This window comes from Cygnus olor, chromosome 5 (assembly GCF_009769625.2).
Source record: "Cygnus olor isolate bCygOlo1 chromosome 5, bCygOlo1.pri.v2, whole genome shotgun sequence".
Classification (NCBI taxonomy): Eukaryota; Metazoa; Chordata; class Aves; order Anseriformes; family Anatidae; genus Cygnus; species Cygnus olor.
In genome coordinates, this window is record NC_049173.1 from 59,880,458 (window position 1) to 59,895,980 (window position 15,523).

Consider the following 15,523-nt stretch of genomic DNA (forward strand, 5'->3'; position numbering starts at 1 on the left):
TCTGTGACACTCTCTAGCTAGAATATGCCATGCTTGGCAGGGTTATTCTATGAGAAAGATGACAACCTACTGTTTTTATTGCACGAGATAAAAGTACATCTTTTATGTAACTAGCAGAGAGCTGTCTGGAGCAGCCTTGTTGATGATCTAAGTGGATATAGATATGACATGATATAATTAAACTCCTGTTATTCATAGTCTTTAAAACAGAAAATTATGTGCAGGCTTCTCCTTTCCTGTTGTTTATTCAGTGTCAAATTAGCTCCCTTGTCCATATACGTATGCATTATGATAGTCTATAATTAAATAAGCATGTACTGTGGTTTCCACAGAATTGCTGTCTAATGTGGTGCAGTGCAGATAAATCAGGGCTGGGAACATGCTTTGGATTTAATTTGAGAATGGTGAAGAAAACTGTCATCTCTGGGACAATAAGCTTAATGAAGAAGTTTGGAGTATAGTAAATGAAGCGAGGATTGTCAAGATTAAACATGGTGTTGTGGTTTAACCCGGCCGGCAGCCAAACACCACACAGCCGTTCGCTCACCCTCCCCCCTCCCTCTCCGGGATGGGGGAGAGAAACGGGAAAGTGAAGCCTGTGAGTTGAGATAAAGACAGTTTGTTAAGACAGGAAAATAATAATAACAATAATAATAATAATAATGATAATAGTACTACTACTAATAATGTGTACGAAACAAGTGATGCACAATGCAATTGCTCACCACCCGCTGACCGATGCCCAGCCTATCCCCGAGCAGATTGATTACATCACACTCCCTCAAACCCACAGCGGCAAGCGCCACGTACTTACAATGGTGGAAGCAACCACCGGATGGCTGGAAACATATCCTGTGCCCCATGCCACCGCCCGGAACACTATCCTGAGCCTTGAAAAGCAAGTCCTATGGCGACATGGCACCCCAGAAAGAATTGAGTGACAATGGGACTCATTTCCGAAACAACCTTATAGACACTTGGGCCAAAGAACACAGTATTGAGTGGGTGTATCACATCCCCTATCGTGCACCAGCCTCCGGGAAAGTTGAACGATACATGGACTGTTAAAGACTATACTGAAAGCAATGGGTGCTGGGACATTCAAAAATTGGGATACACACTCATCTTCACTCATCTTCATTCTCCTGCACATTTGATGGCCCAGCCTCGTCTTCTCCATACCTAGACCTAGCAGAAGACTGTCTGCGTTCTAAATGACCTGAGTCTCTATACCATTTTTTTCACCTTGTCTACAGGGGCAACTTGCACTGCTACAGCTCGTTTCTCTGACCCAGCCACAGGGTCTGCCACAGGGGTTGGAATACCCTCTGCAGGGACAACTTGCACTGCTACAGCTCTTTTCTCTGACCCAGCCACAGGAGTGGGAGCGGCTGCAGGGGCTGGAACTGGGACAGCTGCAGGAGCGGCTGCGGGAGCTGGAGCGGCTGCAGGGTCTGTCACTAGGTTGATAGTAGCAACAATTGCAGCTCGATAGGCACAAGCCAGACCCCAGCACACTACAATGATTTTTGTCACTTTGGAACTGCCAGAGTCATGACACCTTTTTTTCAAGCATTCTACCAGTTTTTTAGGATTTTGCAGTTGTTCAGGGGTGAATGTCCAAAACACTGGAGGTGCCCACTGCTCTAGAAACCTGCCCATATCCTCCCACACTCCCTGCCACTCGCAAATATCCCGCCTCAAGACAGATCTCCGGATGAGATTCCTAAGTAGTTGTTTAACCTTAAACAAAACCTGAAGCGCATTCAGGAGACATAACAACAAGAACATGCTGGTCTGAGTATCCCAAGGATATTCAACATCTTGGAGAGCTACCGTAACTAGCTCGGGGGATAAGAGGGTGGTGAAGGAGGAAGGGAGAGTGAACAGGTAGGAAAAAATATCTTCCCCTGTCCCCTCCACAGATTGGCTCCCTGATGAAAAAAGGCAATAGGTGTAATTGCTAATAGTTTCTGAGACATGGTTTCCAAAGTATAGAGTCAACGACAGTGCTGAGTACAAATACCAGGTTAGAGTCACGACCAGAAATCTCATCATTTCATAAGCCATTGTTACACCGCACAGTACCATAACAATCTTAAACCAGGGCCCGGAAAGGATAAACAGTGTGACAGGGAGCACATACAGAAAGTAACGTGCTATAAAACTCAATTTGGAAAACAGGCACAGCAGACTTGACATTAAGGCAATCAACATTGTGACTAGCAACTATTAAGCAGGTCGAATACTTATACCAATTTTAGTTTAACACACTCTGGTCAAATCTGTCGTTATCTCAACCCTTCGTGCCCCACGTTGGGTGCCAAAAGGACTGTTGTGGTTTAGCCCGGCCGGCAGCCAAACACCACACAGCCGTTCGCTCACCCTCCCCCCTCCCTCTCTGGGATGGGGGAGAGAAACGGGAAAGTGAAGCCTGTGAGTTGAGATAAAGACAGTTTATTAAGACAGGAGAATAATAATAATAATAATAATAGTACTACTACTAATTATGTGTACGAAACAAGTGATGCACAATGCAATTGCTCACCACCTGTTGACCGATGCCCAGCCTATCCCCAAGCAGCTGCCCCCCCCCCCCCCCCCCGGCTAGCCACCCCTATATATTGTTCAGCATGACGTCAGATGGTATGGAATACCCCTTTGGCCAGTTTGGGTCAGCTGTCCTGGGTCTGTCCCCTCCAAGCTCCTGCTGCACCCCCAGCCTGCCCGCTGGCAGGGCAGAGCAAGAAGCTGAAAAGTCCTTGGCTTGGTGTAACCACTGCTCTGCAACAATTAAAACATCAGCATGTTATCAGCACTCTTCTCATTCTAATCCAAAACATAGCACCCTACCAGCTACTAGGAGGAAAATTAACTCTGTCCTAACTGAAACCAGGACACATGGCCTTATGGTAAACAAATTGGTTTCAGAGAGAATTCTAAATTTCTTCAAATTTCTTTATCACTTTGTAGCACAAAATCATGGTTTTCACAGTAACCAGTTGTATGGTCCTCTGCTTCCACATACTATTTTGTGCCCCTCCAGATATATTCTGGACTCACAGCTGCAGTTGCAATAAAAGAATAGATTGACTTCAAACACAGCTCCATCTCAGGTAAAATAAGGCTCTTGTGTAACGTGACTAGATATTTCAATTTCTTGATACTGTTTTAATTTGACACGTGAATGCATAGAAAGATTAAAAATAGGAAAATAAAACCAAAACTGGAATATGTAGTGCACTCTAATGCTGTAGCATGGTTATCAATTAAAAACCCTTAAGAAAATCAGTTATTCTTTCTTTGGTGCCATGTTTGTGTGGTGTAAGACCAAAAATTCAGGAGGTTACAAAGCCAAAACCAAAAATACCAAAACCAGAATCATTACTCAATTCATAGGGTAATTCTGGTGAATTAGTTTAAAAAAAAAAAAAAGTTTCCTCTTCGCCAATCTGAATTTTTTATTTCAGCTTGCGCCTGTTCTCCCTTGTTATCCCACCGTCCCACTGTGAAGAGGCTGGACTGATACTTGGACTTTTTATCAATCTCTCTGCTACTGGTAATTATGAACATGAAGAGCACTAATTTACTTCAGAATTCTAATAAATACTTCTGAGCTTCATTTAAGAGGTACAAGAGTAGACCCATAGGCAGAGAACTATGTAAAGCAAACTTCTTCAGGGCTTTGATGCTCAAAGAGGCATTGTGGGTGGGGTGGATGGGATTTTCAAGGCAGAATCTTGCAAAAGAACTCTTAAATTGTACTCGTAGTAGTCTCAACTACTTAGCGCAAAGAGGAATAACTCCATTTTACCTAAGGGATGAAACAACAACAAAAAATACATCTTGAGTAAAGGGGAAGGCGTGAATCCCAGATCTTGAATAAAAGCAACAGATTCTTACTTCCTATGGCCTTGTGAGCTGCCTCCCCGTGCGTTTGTATGTGCGCTGCCCAAGTTATTGTTGTTGATTTTAGTACTTAGAGAATAGCTTGCCCAGATGCATTATCCACAAGAAAAAGGGCAGTTTGTTGTTTTGTTTTGCAGGTTAGTGATTATAAGTGGTTGAACAGCCTGGTATTTTTTTTTTGTTGAAACATATTTTCTGCTAAGGTCTTTTTTGCCCAGAATGTTACTGACTAAATTTCTGAGAGAGCCAAAGAAGATGAAATGCAGCAATTGTTGGAATGCTGCATGAAACAGTAAAGACTAATTGCTGTTTCTCTTGAAAAAAGTTAATGGGTATGTCTGTTCTTTGTATAGATTCAATGGCTTTAAAATCTTGCACTGTAAGCATTCGTAAGGAGAAGTAACTTTTAGTAAAACAATGAAGATGTTTGTTCATTGCGGGGGGAGGGAGGGCAGGGAGCTAACTCGTCTTGCCTCAGCCTGGAATTTTACCTCTTCAGTCAGATCAATTTGTTACAACATAGATTTTCAATAATGCTAAAGTGCTTTTGCAGAAATAGGGTTGTCTGCAGAGGTTTTCCTCAATGTCTTGTGATGATTTATTTTTATTTTTTTTTAATATCTGAGGGGATTGAGGCTTTTTTTTCCCTTTTGTTCTGCTTGCTTGGCTTCCCTACTGCTTCCTGCGGTTGTTTGAGGTTTTCTGAGGACAGAGGATCTCATTCGGAGTCCTCTGAGGTCAGGAAAAAAGTCCTTTCACTTGAAGATGTGTTGAATCTGGCTTCAAATTCTTACTTTGAGATGTTTAAAAAAAAAAAAAGTTATATCTGGAAGGTTAACAGTCAGTTACTGGCTTGTGAAGTCTGTAATCAAGTTCGCCAACAAACAAGGCAGGGGGGAGGTGAAGAATGTATCATAGTTCTACAAATTGCAGAGTGAGGCCTTGGAGAAAAGTAATCTCTTGAAAATAAATTATATCCAGCGTAGTTTTGGTAGCTTTAGCTGAATTTGAGCTTAAATTTGGAGAAGCGAGTGGCATAAGCCTGCTGGTTCCCTACGGGTCTTGCTTTGTCGCTCACACCAGCAGCATCCGTGTGTCACTTCAACAGGAATAAAGCTGGTTTAAATGCCCGACTATCCTTAACAGTTGGTTTATTTAGCATTTATGCCACTATTTCCCCCTGCATTCAGCTGTGCAATGTTACACGGTAGTCTTGCAGCAGCTGGGGATCCACCTGCCTGACCCCTCAGTGTCTGCCTCACGCTCAGGGCTGTGCTTGCTGATGCAGCTTGCTGGGTTGAGTACAAGAGGAAGATCTAACTTGTTTTGTCTTTAAAAAATCAGCACAGATGAAGAAAGTGTGTTGTATTTTTTTAATAGTTTCACTGTATCCTTAGCATCTGCAGGGTACTGGACTGCCACCCAGCTTTTCTTCCTTCTGTTCTGTCCTGTGTTTTCCCAGTAGATAATATTGTTGGCGTGCATTGGCACGCAAACTGAGGGGGTAGGACTCGGATACAAAACCAGGGGACAGCTAATGTCACTACAGACACAGCTGTTGGGAATAGGTAGTGGTTCAGGTAGCCTTTCAGACCAGTCTTACAAACGATTACACATTCCTGCTGAAGGAGGAAAAAGGAGTCAGTTCCCAGTGCTTGGCTCTGCATCACTTTGTTGCCTTTGTCTTTGGTTGTAGTCTGGTTACTTCATGTCGCTGAGAAGCTCTCTTCCAGGTCTTACATTAAGATAGTGTAAGTTTTCTGGTTGAAACATGGGTCTTCCAAAATAAGGCTAGCATACATAAAAATAATAATAAATTCTCAAGATGCTCTTGAAACAAAGACAAAAATCATACAGGATAAAAATGTTCAGAAGATCAATACTTAGTTGCGTCCTGAACCTTAAGAGAAAACAAATTAAGCTATTTCTTTTCTGTTTGGTGACTTTACTCAATTTTTCCCTTAAATTTTAAACTGTTGCAGTTGGAATGGCAGAAATTTCACAATTCTCTGTGGTTTCTTTCATTTCTTCTTTTTCTATAATAACAATCCAAAACCCAACAGGAGAGTGAAAATGATCTGTTTGCCCAAGCCTCTGCCCACCTCTAAGGACAGGAAGAGGCACAGTAGCAGGGGGTGTGGGAAGAAAAGCTTGCTATGCTTTATTCTGGCAAAAAGTAGCTGGAGGATTTTATGACTGTGGAATAAATTACATTTGTCTAGGATTCCTAGGGCAAAAGTTGATTTCTGCTGTATCTAATCAGAATTTGGACATGATAACGTACCTCTAGGCTTGATTTTCCCAAACACGGACAACCCGCAAAGGCCTATTCTAGAAGAAATTTTTTTCCTTTGTTTTCAAAATTTAAGAGCTTTCCAATTCAGTGATATGGTGTTTTGTATATTTTGATTTTCTCTTCTTGTCACGTATCTTCAAAGCTGAGCCACAGTTCAGAATGTTTCTTAATACAATGGGTTGGAAAAGCATGTCTGGCAAACCTCTGGGATAAATAATTTATTGCTGCTCCAGATTTTCTGTATAGATGTGTCTAACAACAAAAGCTGATGAAGTAAAAGAAACAAGCACGCTGGTACTAAGGAAACAAGTGCACAGGATTTCCTTTTTCCATCTTAAAAGTGGAAGACTGTAATACTAAAGTATTTATATACCGAAAAGTGGAAGACTGTAATACAGTAAAGTAAGACTGTTAAACCATAAGTGTTGATTTTGTTGGAATTCAGAAAGTCAGTCAATCTCATGAGTCTTCCCTGGGAACAAAGCTTTGGCATTTCAGTGGTGGTTCTGTCTCCTTTATTATTATTATTATTATTGGAAAAAACTTCCAGGGGTTTCAGTTGTTTATTCTAGAGAAAGTTTGAACTGGAAACACTTTCACAATTGCATTTTTGTTTCTAGCCACCTCTCAATGCTGTCACTTCTGCCTACTGGATACATTTGACCTTTCATGAAAATCCTGTAAGAAATGAAAGCATTTGTATAATGGTATGTTGATTCCTTGTCTTACATCTGTTCCATGCTGAATCGAGTTCGTGTAAGGAACTAGCAGGCACTTCTACAAAATATCGAAGGCCTGAGACCAGGAATTATTCAGCTAGAGCTATGAGTCCTGTAGCACGGTGAACTATGTCTTAGGTTTTGATTCTGCCAGTATCAGAAGGAGTTTCCTGAAAAGAAAAAAAAAAAAACACAAGTCATTGATCTCACAGTTGGACAATCTAATAATACAGTTAGAAATCCAGAAGTGAAGGTCATCATCTTCTGTTAGTTGTTCACTTAAATTTGCCTATGCCAAGCTGCTTTTGAAGCTAAAGATATTTGATGGTCAGTGCAGATGTTGATATTATTTTCTTGTTTATTTTCCTTTCTGGTTTGGAGAGGGGTAGACATCTCATGCTGTTGGAAGAAATGTATTAGCCCCCAATTCTGTAAGAAGGTTTGTCAGGTGTTCTTATGCTGCTTTATTTTGATATGATGGATCAGTCACAAAGATCTATATCTGTACTCAAATACATTTGGCTTCTATTTTTTTGAAAAACAGTTTTATTCATGGTATCATCAGTCTAAAATTACATGACATGAAAACTAGGCAGATATTTTTACAAGACTGTAATATAAACATAACTGATATAACCATGACTGCTTTTTGCATGTTTTGGGGGGGAGAGAGGGGAGTGTGTGATGGCATGCACATGGATGGTAGAGGTTGTAAGGGCATGATTTGATCAACCAGACCGCAACTGAAGTTTGAAAAGTTTCTTTAATGTAGATAGTCAAAGTAGGTTATTACTTTGAGGTACTTGTGTATAGAGCAGCTCATGCAGGTATTAACTGGCAATGGATTTTAAAAAAAAAATCATAAGAATTAGAAACATTTTCAGGATTAAACCTGTTACCCTGAGGTTTTGCTAAGTACATCGTTTTCTACAAGCTGAAGCGTTTGGCCAGGAATATTCTCTTAAAGGATCAAGCACGTAGCACAATTGCAGACACTAGTGTAATTTCAGGACAATATTTTTCATGTTATATAAGATCAAATATCTAACTGCTGGATTAATAAGAAGTTTGTTGGAGAAGAATAATTTAAAAAAAAAAAACCTCCATAAAAATCACAAATTGACTAGGCAGCATATAATTTTGAGGCAAATTTTAACCTTGTTTTTATTGTCAAAATGTTAGGTATTCATAGACTTTTTCAGAAAGCTACAGCCATCAGTTCTGATTAGATTTTTTTTTTCCTGAGAAGATGCTTTGCAAGCATTGTTCTTTAACTTACTCCAGTACAGCCAAATCCAAGTTTGTATAGCAGATGCACTGTTGGAACTAGGCACAAACTCTGAAGTTGTGTATAATTTTTAACATTGTGAAACAAACATGTGGCAGGGTATGATCACTCTTTGTTTGCTTTTCTCATATGACTGAACCAGTGCTAAGAAGCTTTCCCCTTCTATTTTTTGATGAAGAACAATGCAAAATTTGTTTTTTATATGGCTCACAATAAGCTAAACAGGGTGACACAAAGTACAAATTTCTTCTGGAAAGCAGATCATAAGCAATATGCATTGCATAGATGTCAGTTGCTGGCTTCAGGTTATCTCTTGTTTTTCTTATACCTATAATTTATTACTGTAGTTTGTGGAAATTGCTGACATAGATCTATATAATATATAATCCTGAGTTCTTCCCTAATAGCTCTGTCATCTGCAAACCCCAGCGCCAAGTGGGGATACTTAGTTCTAGGATTTCGGTTCAAAATGTTGAGCAAATAACTTTATTCAGACAAACTTCTGTTTGAAGTGCACTGTTCTTAAAACTTTGTGTACAACAGCTGTAGCTTAGCCCACATGTACATTTTTTCCGACAGGATATGAAGCTGCTAGTAGTTCAGCTTTGGTGCATTTTCAGCTAGGAGATGTAATTCAGAAGCAGAGCACTTGGCTTCCTTTGAGTACTTAAGTTTTTATGGTATTTTTCTGAGCATTAGTTAAAACTTCAGGATGCTGAGGTTGCAGTATATATGTCGGTGTTCTCTTTCAGTTTCCCAAAGGATTTTTCTTTTTCACACGTTGGCTTTTAATTTAGTGCATTTTTTCCTGTTTGCTAATAAACAGCTGGTATATTTCACACCAAAGTTAATTTCCTCTCAGCGGGGAACAAAAAGATTGATAGGAGAAAAAGTTTGGCACTGTATGATTCGATTGTAAAGTATTATAAGGATGGCAAAGTCTATTATGGCCAGAAATTGCACAACAGTAAAAACTTTTCTCAGACTGAGAAGGTATGGATTGTTATCCTAGTAAAGTAATTGTTTTCTTGAGGTTTATGCATGAGCCAAGAGCAGCTTGATCAGGCATTTATGTTGTGGCAACACTGTCTTGAGAGCCTTAAGAGGTGAAGCATCTGAAGGACTCCAATCCCCTGGCTAGTGCTAGGATCTAGCAGCTGAGAAATGTGGACACAGGGGCCAGTGAAACACAGGAGCACCTCTTTCCTTGCTTGTTCTGGTTTCTAGACAAGCCAGGAGCATTGTCTGCCTTCGTATGAAACCTACTTTTCTGTAAAAAAAAAAAAAAAAATCCACCAAGGAAGAAAATCTCACCTTTCTTTTGATCCTAAGTGCCCAAAGCCCACACCAGTCTTTAGGAAAATCACAAAGTTTTATCTTGCAGTCTTAATAAATGAATATTTGTCCTTTTAGGAAAGAGTTTTATTTTGTTTTTGAGGAGGGAATAAGCTGTGTGTACAAAAAGCAAAGTTCTTATTTGGAAAGCACTCTAACTCTGGAGTTTCAGTTCAGAAAAGTTTACTTCAGTGTTTCCATGGAAGTGATTGTATTCATCTAAGAATTTCACACTAACAGTGTCAGGCTTACTGAAACTGGAGATGGTGACGCTCTCTGGAACTCTTCCCCTCTCTGGGCACAACCCTGCCAGATGCTCAGCAACACTTGAAAGAATCTGGGCTGCTACTGACCTTGTTCAGAGTCAGAGATGCACACAGTATGTTACAGGGCAGGATCCAGTCACCAAATTTGTGAATTCAGCCCATCTTGCTGTACTAAAATGCATACTAATGAAGCCTGAACAAAGAGGGGTGTGAATTGCTCTTCTGAAAGGAGTTTTATCTGTTTTTCTTAGGAAACTCATCTGTCTGCTTTGATAATCATTGCTACTGTCAAAATAAAATCTTTAGGATCCTTTTCTATCAAGAATCACTGATGTTTAAAAATACACAGCTTTTAAATTTTTGGCTGTAAAGCTTCTCTAACGTACTGTAGGCAGGTAAATATTCATAATGTATTCCGTGGTTGTCTGCAGTGGCATCTTTATAGGTCATCTGAAATGAGAAGGTGTTACGCTGCATGCAGATTTCTGACCAAGCTGTTAGGGAAAAAACAAAAACATTGTTTTCGGAAGGGTAGCCTGCAGCCATGACATATGAGCTGAAAACTAGAAAGCCTGAATTTAGCTCCCACTCCTAGTGATTCCAGCTTGGCCTTTTCCAGTCACTTACCTCATGTTTGTTAAAGACGGCTGTTTGCCTAATTCACGTTAATGTTGTATGGTTTCATCTGTTCAGCAATTTTGTTTTGTTTTGCTATTTTTCCAAATTAGGAAAAGAATGAACCCTCCTTTCTGTTTCTGAAAACGTATCTTTGAATTTCATTAGGCATTTTGAACCTGAAAAGTGCTGAAGTTGCTTGTTGCTGTTGTATGTTGCTTGTTGCTAATGAACATGTGTCTCAAGCTTGTTAGTGCTGATCAGAAAAGCTCCAGGCCAGTAATAATACATCTAGTTTTTTTTAGTAGACTCCTTATGTGTTTGCACAGCACGTGTACTTTTGGAATATAACAGCAACATGCTATCGTTTCACATTATATGCAACAGCATAGTAAATTTAATCAAAACAGCAAAATGTCAATAGAACAAGTTTTAAGGTATTCATGCATTTCAAGCATGAAGAATTTTCAACAGCAGTAGTCTCTCTCACAAAGATTTATTCTCCCTGTAGACTTTTTCATGGCTCATAAAGAGTGATGGATGAACTTAATTTTTAGTTTAATCTCTTCCTTTTCACCTCAGTAATTTCTTTGATACTAGCAAAAAAAAATTAGAATATGGAACTATTCACCAGTCATTAGTAATTGCGTATGTTACAGACAGTGCATAGATGACAATAGGTTACTTGACTCTTTGGTGAGTGGAAAGAAAGCCTTCCTTTCAAGATATCTATATATACGCTATTTTTTTTTAAAGCAGCATTTTAATATTTACTGCATACAATGTCTTACTAAAACTTTCTAATTTTTCAAAAATACCTTTTTCAAGGATAATTCTAAACTTTTTTTCTAGCTTTTTAAATTGGTTTACTGCTCCAGTATCTTGCTAAAACACTAATATTTCTTCGCTGACTTCAGTGAGTTTGTGTGCATAAGGACAGCAGAACTCAGCCTTACTGTATTGAGCAATATCTGATTCCACGCTCCATAGGCTGAATGCTGCTGGGTACCACTGGGTTTCTAGACAATTCCTTCTTCCAAGAGCATGAAGGGAATTTTAAAGGCTCCACGCTACAGTTTGTGATTAAAATATGCTTCAGAAATAATTGCATGGTTCTACAGATAAAGAATAAAAACCAAACAAAACACTAATAAAGAAATGAAACATCCCAGAGAACTAAATAAGGTGTGGAGATTTTTGATTTTTTTTTATGTTTTTAGTATGTTCTAAAAATTGCATGTTATTCCAGCGTTGAGCTCGCTTGGCACATTGTTCTTTCATTATGTTACTATACTTAAGCTTTTGGAATCATAAAAGACTTTGTATTCTCACTCAAGTCATGTTTTCATATAGCCCAGCGGACAAAGCTGGGCACAAGCTCAGGGCTGTGCTAGATGTCCTATTCAGCATTTTCCATCCTGCCTCGATGGGTGCTTTATATTGGCTCAAGAACTAAAATCAGCCATCGTGCTCCTTTAATGCATTTAAAAATGTTTTTGACATCAAGGCTTGCATCAGTCCAGTTCACTGTATTTAGAACTTTCCAGTTCTTCCTTTTGAAGAGTCAGCAACTTTAATTAGCTTTCTTATCAAAGTAGAGAAAAAACTGTGTTGAAAAAGAGAGGACAGATAAATACAGATGAGAATTTTTATTCTTCTGAAGAGCCACATTGAAAAACTGCCCCTTAAAAAGGCAACTTGAATAAAACGAAGCAGGAACCTACTTCCAGGCCAAGACAAGGAAGTTGCAGACTCCGCTTTAATTCTGGAACAGGTACACTGCTTCCTGCAGACTCTGCCTGGGGAGAACCTGGTCAAGCCACCTTCTGGAGCTTGCCAAAAATGGAGTATTTCTTTCCTACCGCCTGTGAACTCATGTGTCATTACAGTTGACACTATTCTCCAGCTTATGCCCCTAAATTCTTATCTTTAGGATGGCTTTCCAGCAAAGCTTAAAAAAAAAAATTAAAAAAAAAATCCTTGATGTTTGGAAAGGAAAAACATGTATGTCTGGAATTGTTTCATTTAGACTGGGAGATGTTACCATATGATTTCTCTGAGCAGGAGTATCCATTCATTGGACAAGGTTCCTGCTGTGTAAAGGGCAGGAGGATTTTTTTTTTCTAAAAAAGGCTAAAAGTCCCAAGTTCAAAATATTTCTTAAAAGAATATTTTCTTCTTTCTTGTCCTTGTGTTTTTGGCGTGCTTTTATTAGTTTTTTCTTCAACGCTTTTCCATGAAGGGAGAATCTGCCATGTGTGCTAAAGCCTTGGTCAAAAGGCTCCATTAAAAATTGCATGCGGTTTGCTTTTCTCTCTGTGTTCTTGTTTTAGCTCCTCTCCTGGCTTAGGTTGCTGGAACCTTGCTACTAAAACACATACAGATAAATTATATTTGTCTGGGATCCACTGCACAGCTGCCACATGGGTCATCACATCACGCTTGAATAGCACACTCCCTTCTCTTTGTGATATTGAGATGCCTGATTCAAGGCTGAATTGGGCTCCAGCCTGTGAATCTCAAAACACCAGCTGCTTAAGCAAGCGTTTTCTTCTTCTGTCCACACAAAGAAGGCAGGTATCCCTGGAAATGGGCAAGTAATGAGTGAATGAGAAGACTGAGTTGATTCAGTTTCCCTATAATCCAAAAAAATAACCCACAAAAAAAAAACAGCTGAAGTCTTCTAATCTTTCTACTAATTTCATAGGTGCCTGAACCGTGGCAAGAAGTAATTACATAATATTATGAAGTGTGCTAGATTATTAACCAGTTCGAAATACTGAAAGAATATATGCTCTTACATGATTATAGCAGAAGTCAAATGCTCTGTCTCACTGGATGACTTACTGGAACGAACGACAGTGAATTATGTTCAGCGGAGCTTCAGTTAAATTGCATGGATATCAGCAGGTGTTTTTTGTGTAATCTGAAACAATTGGAATTTCTAGTCCTACTTTAAAGGTTTATAAGGAGTTTGCAAGTTAAGATAAAACTCTTGGTATTAAGCCAAGTTTTGGGGTCCATATCTGAACTCAAACTGAGTATTATTTACTCTTTTCCAAGGCAAAGGTACTTCTATGCATTGAGCTTCTGTGCAAAAAGTAGATAAAAATTATGCTACCTCATCTTGTGCCCTGAGGGTTACACAAGGAGCTACAGACAGAACTTATCAGTCATGGCTGTGCCAAGCTATTGTATTTAACAGAGATAACTGGAAGAACCCATGCAGCCACTAGGTTTAAAATAAAAAAAGAAAATCAAAAGAAAATACTCAATAATTTAATTCTCACTTTCACCCTCTGATCTTTTGGTGTCCTATTTCCATTTCGCCTCACTTGTTCTAAACCATACAAGCAGGAGAGCATCCGTTTGGACAAATGTGTAGAATCTTCTCCAATCTGTCATCAAGGAAAATGTTGGGTGACATTTGTTTCGCTGTGTTACGTAATTCGTTCTGCTGAAACCAGATGACTAAATTGCAGTGCAGTGCCTCTGGCTGTCAGAACACACACTGACTCTAGCAGTATCCGATTTGCCTCAGAGTACACTTCAGAAGTCTCTCCAATTATGTATCATTCAGGAATCAGCTGTTTTGCTTGTTTGGAGCCCTTATTTAGCTGAGTCACATGAAAAGCTTCAAATAATGTATATTCCTAGACATGACTATGAACAGCTGCAGATTCTGAAAATACAAATTACTCTATTTTCTAATTATTATAATTATTATTATTCTAACTATTGAACTACTTAACTATTGAACTATTGTGTTATTCTAACTGTTAAATTCTGCCTATTGAATTATTCAAACTATTCTAAATAAAGCTCTTTGATTTTATTAAAATAACTGGAATACGTGAAATTGGAGGTCTTTCCTAGGTACAATACAATCTTATTTTCATTAATGTTTTATATCAATTATGAGTTATAATCTAATAAATTGGAGAAGTGTCTTGAAACTAAGATGAAATTCTGAAAGATTGTGGCAAAATGCCATACTTAAACCAAATAGATGATGGTAATTGGCTAAACAACAATTAAGAGATTACACTGGACCCCAACAAGAATAGATTGCCCTAGATAACTCAAAAATACAAGCTCAGGACATGGTATAATTGCATTCTATAATAGCATTCTGGTATACAATCACAGAAGTTCCACAATAACAGAAGTCCCAGAAGGGAAGTGTTTTCTTCTCTTATCCTCCATACTCATGAGGCCCCATCTGCACAATCGTTTCTGCTTCTGAACACCTTGCTATGAGAAAGATGTAAAAATATAAATTGAGTTTAGAGAGGTGTAATAGCAATTATGAGAACTTCAGGAGACATGACCTTTCAAGAAAGGTTGAAAGAAAGTAATATATTTGGTATGAAAAACAACGAAGACATGGAGACAACTGCTTTTTACGTCAAGCAAAGGCAGACAGAAGAAAAAAATATCTAAATAAGTTGTTATGAAAAAATTCTAAGGATACTTGGGGGATGACAACATACAGTGGAACCCTCTTCCTGGATTTTTTTTTTTTTTTTTAGGATATGTTATACAAATGATGGGTTGAGATGGTCTAAATATGAAAGTCTTGCAGCAAGGAAAACTGGACAGAGGTGGGTGTGAACCAGGTGTTACTGGATGCTGAATTATGCGCACTGGATCCTTTGTCCCATTCCAGATCGTGTCAAGATATAGCTTCTTTGCATGTAAGAGGATGTGGTATGACAGAAGCCTGCCATCTGAGCTTGGAAGGAGCTGGGAAGAAGCCGGAGAATTATGGTAGGTGTCTTTCTATATGATAGGAGTCTTGGCATGTGTGAGGTGAGAGCAGGAGCTGGGTTGTGTTATTCCTTTTTCATTCTTACTCTGTTAAGGATGAATTTCTATCTGAGTATTGCCCAAAGCTAACTTTTTGTGCCCCATAACAGACACGGTATATATAGAAATTAGAATAGTCTGTCTGAACCTCACTGAAGTGCAGGCCTTGTTGTTCTACCCATGTGGACTGTACTCTGCCAGGCAAGGTGGTTGTACACATCCTCTTGCACCAGCTTTGTTTTTTGATTTACCCTGCAATACTAGTCCTCTGTCAAAGAAGGCAGCA

General features: G+C 39.0%; 1 protein-coding gene and 1 long non-coding RNA gene across 2 annotated transcripts in view; both read left to right on the top strand.

Annotated features, from left to right (window-relative positions):
• Positions 1-15,523, top strand: part of SPON1 (spondin 1) — a 350,491-nt gene that overhangs the window by 46,260 nt on the left and 288,708 nt on the right. The window lies entirely within an intron of this gene.
• Positions 1-15,523, top strand: part of LOC121071567 — a 77,339-nt gene that overhangs the window by 17,475 nt on the left and 44,341 nt on the right. The window contains exon 2 of the long non-coding RNA XR_005820695.1: positions 14,961-15,198. This is a non-coding gene — a long non-coding RNA (uncharacterized LOC121071567). The remainder of the gene's footprint in view (positions 1-14,960; positions 15,199-15,523) is intronic.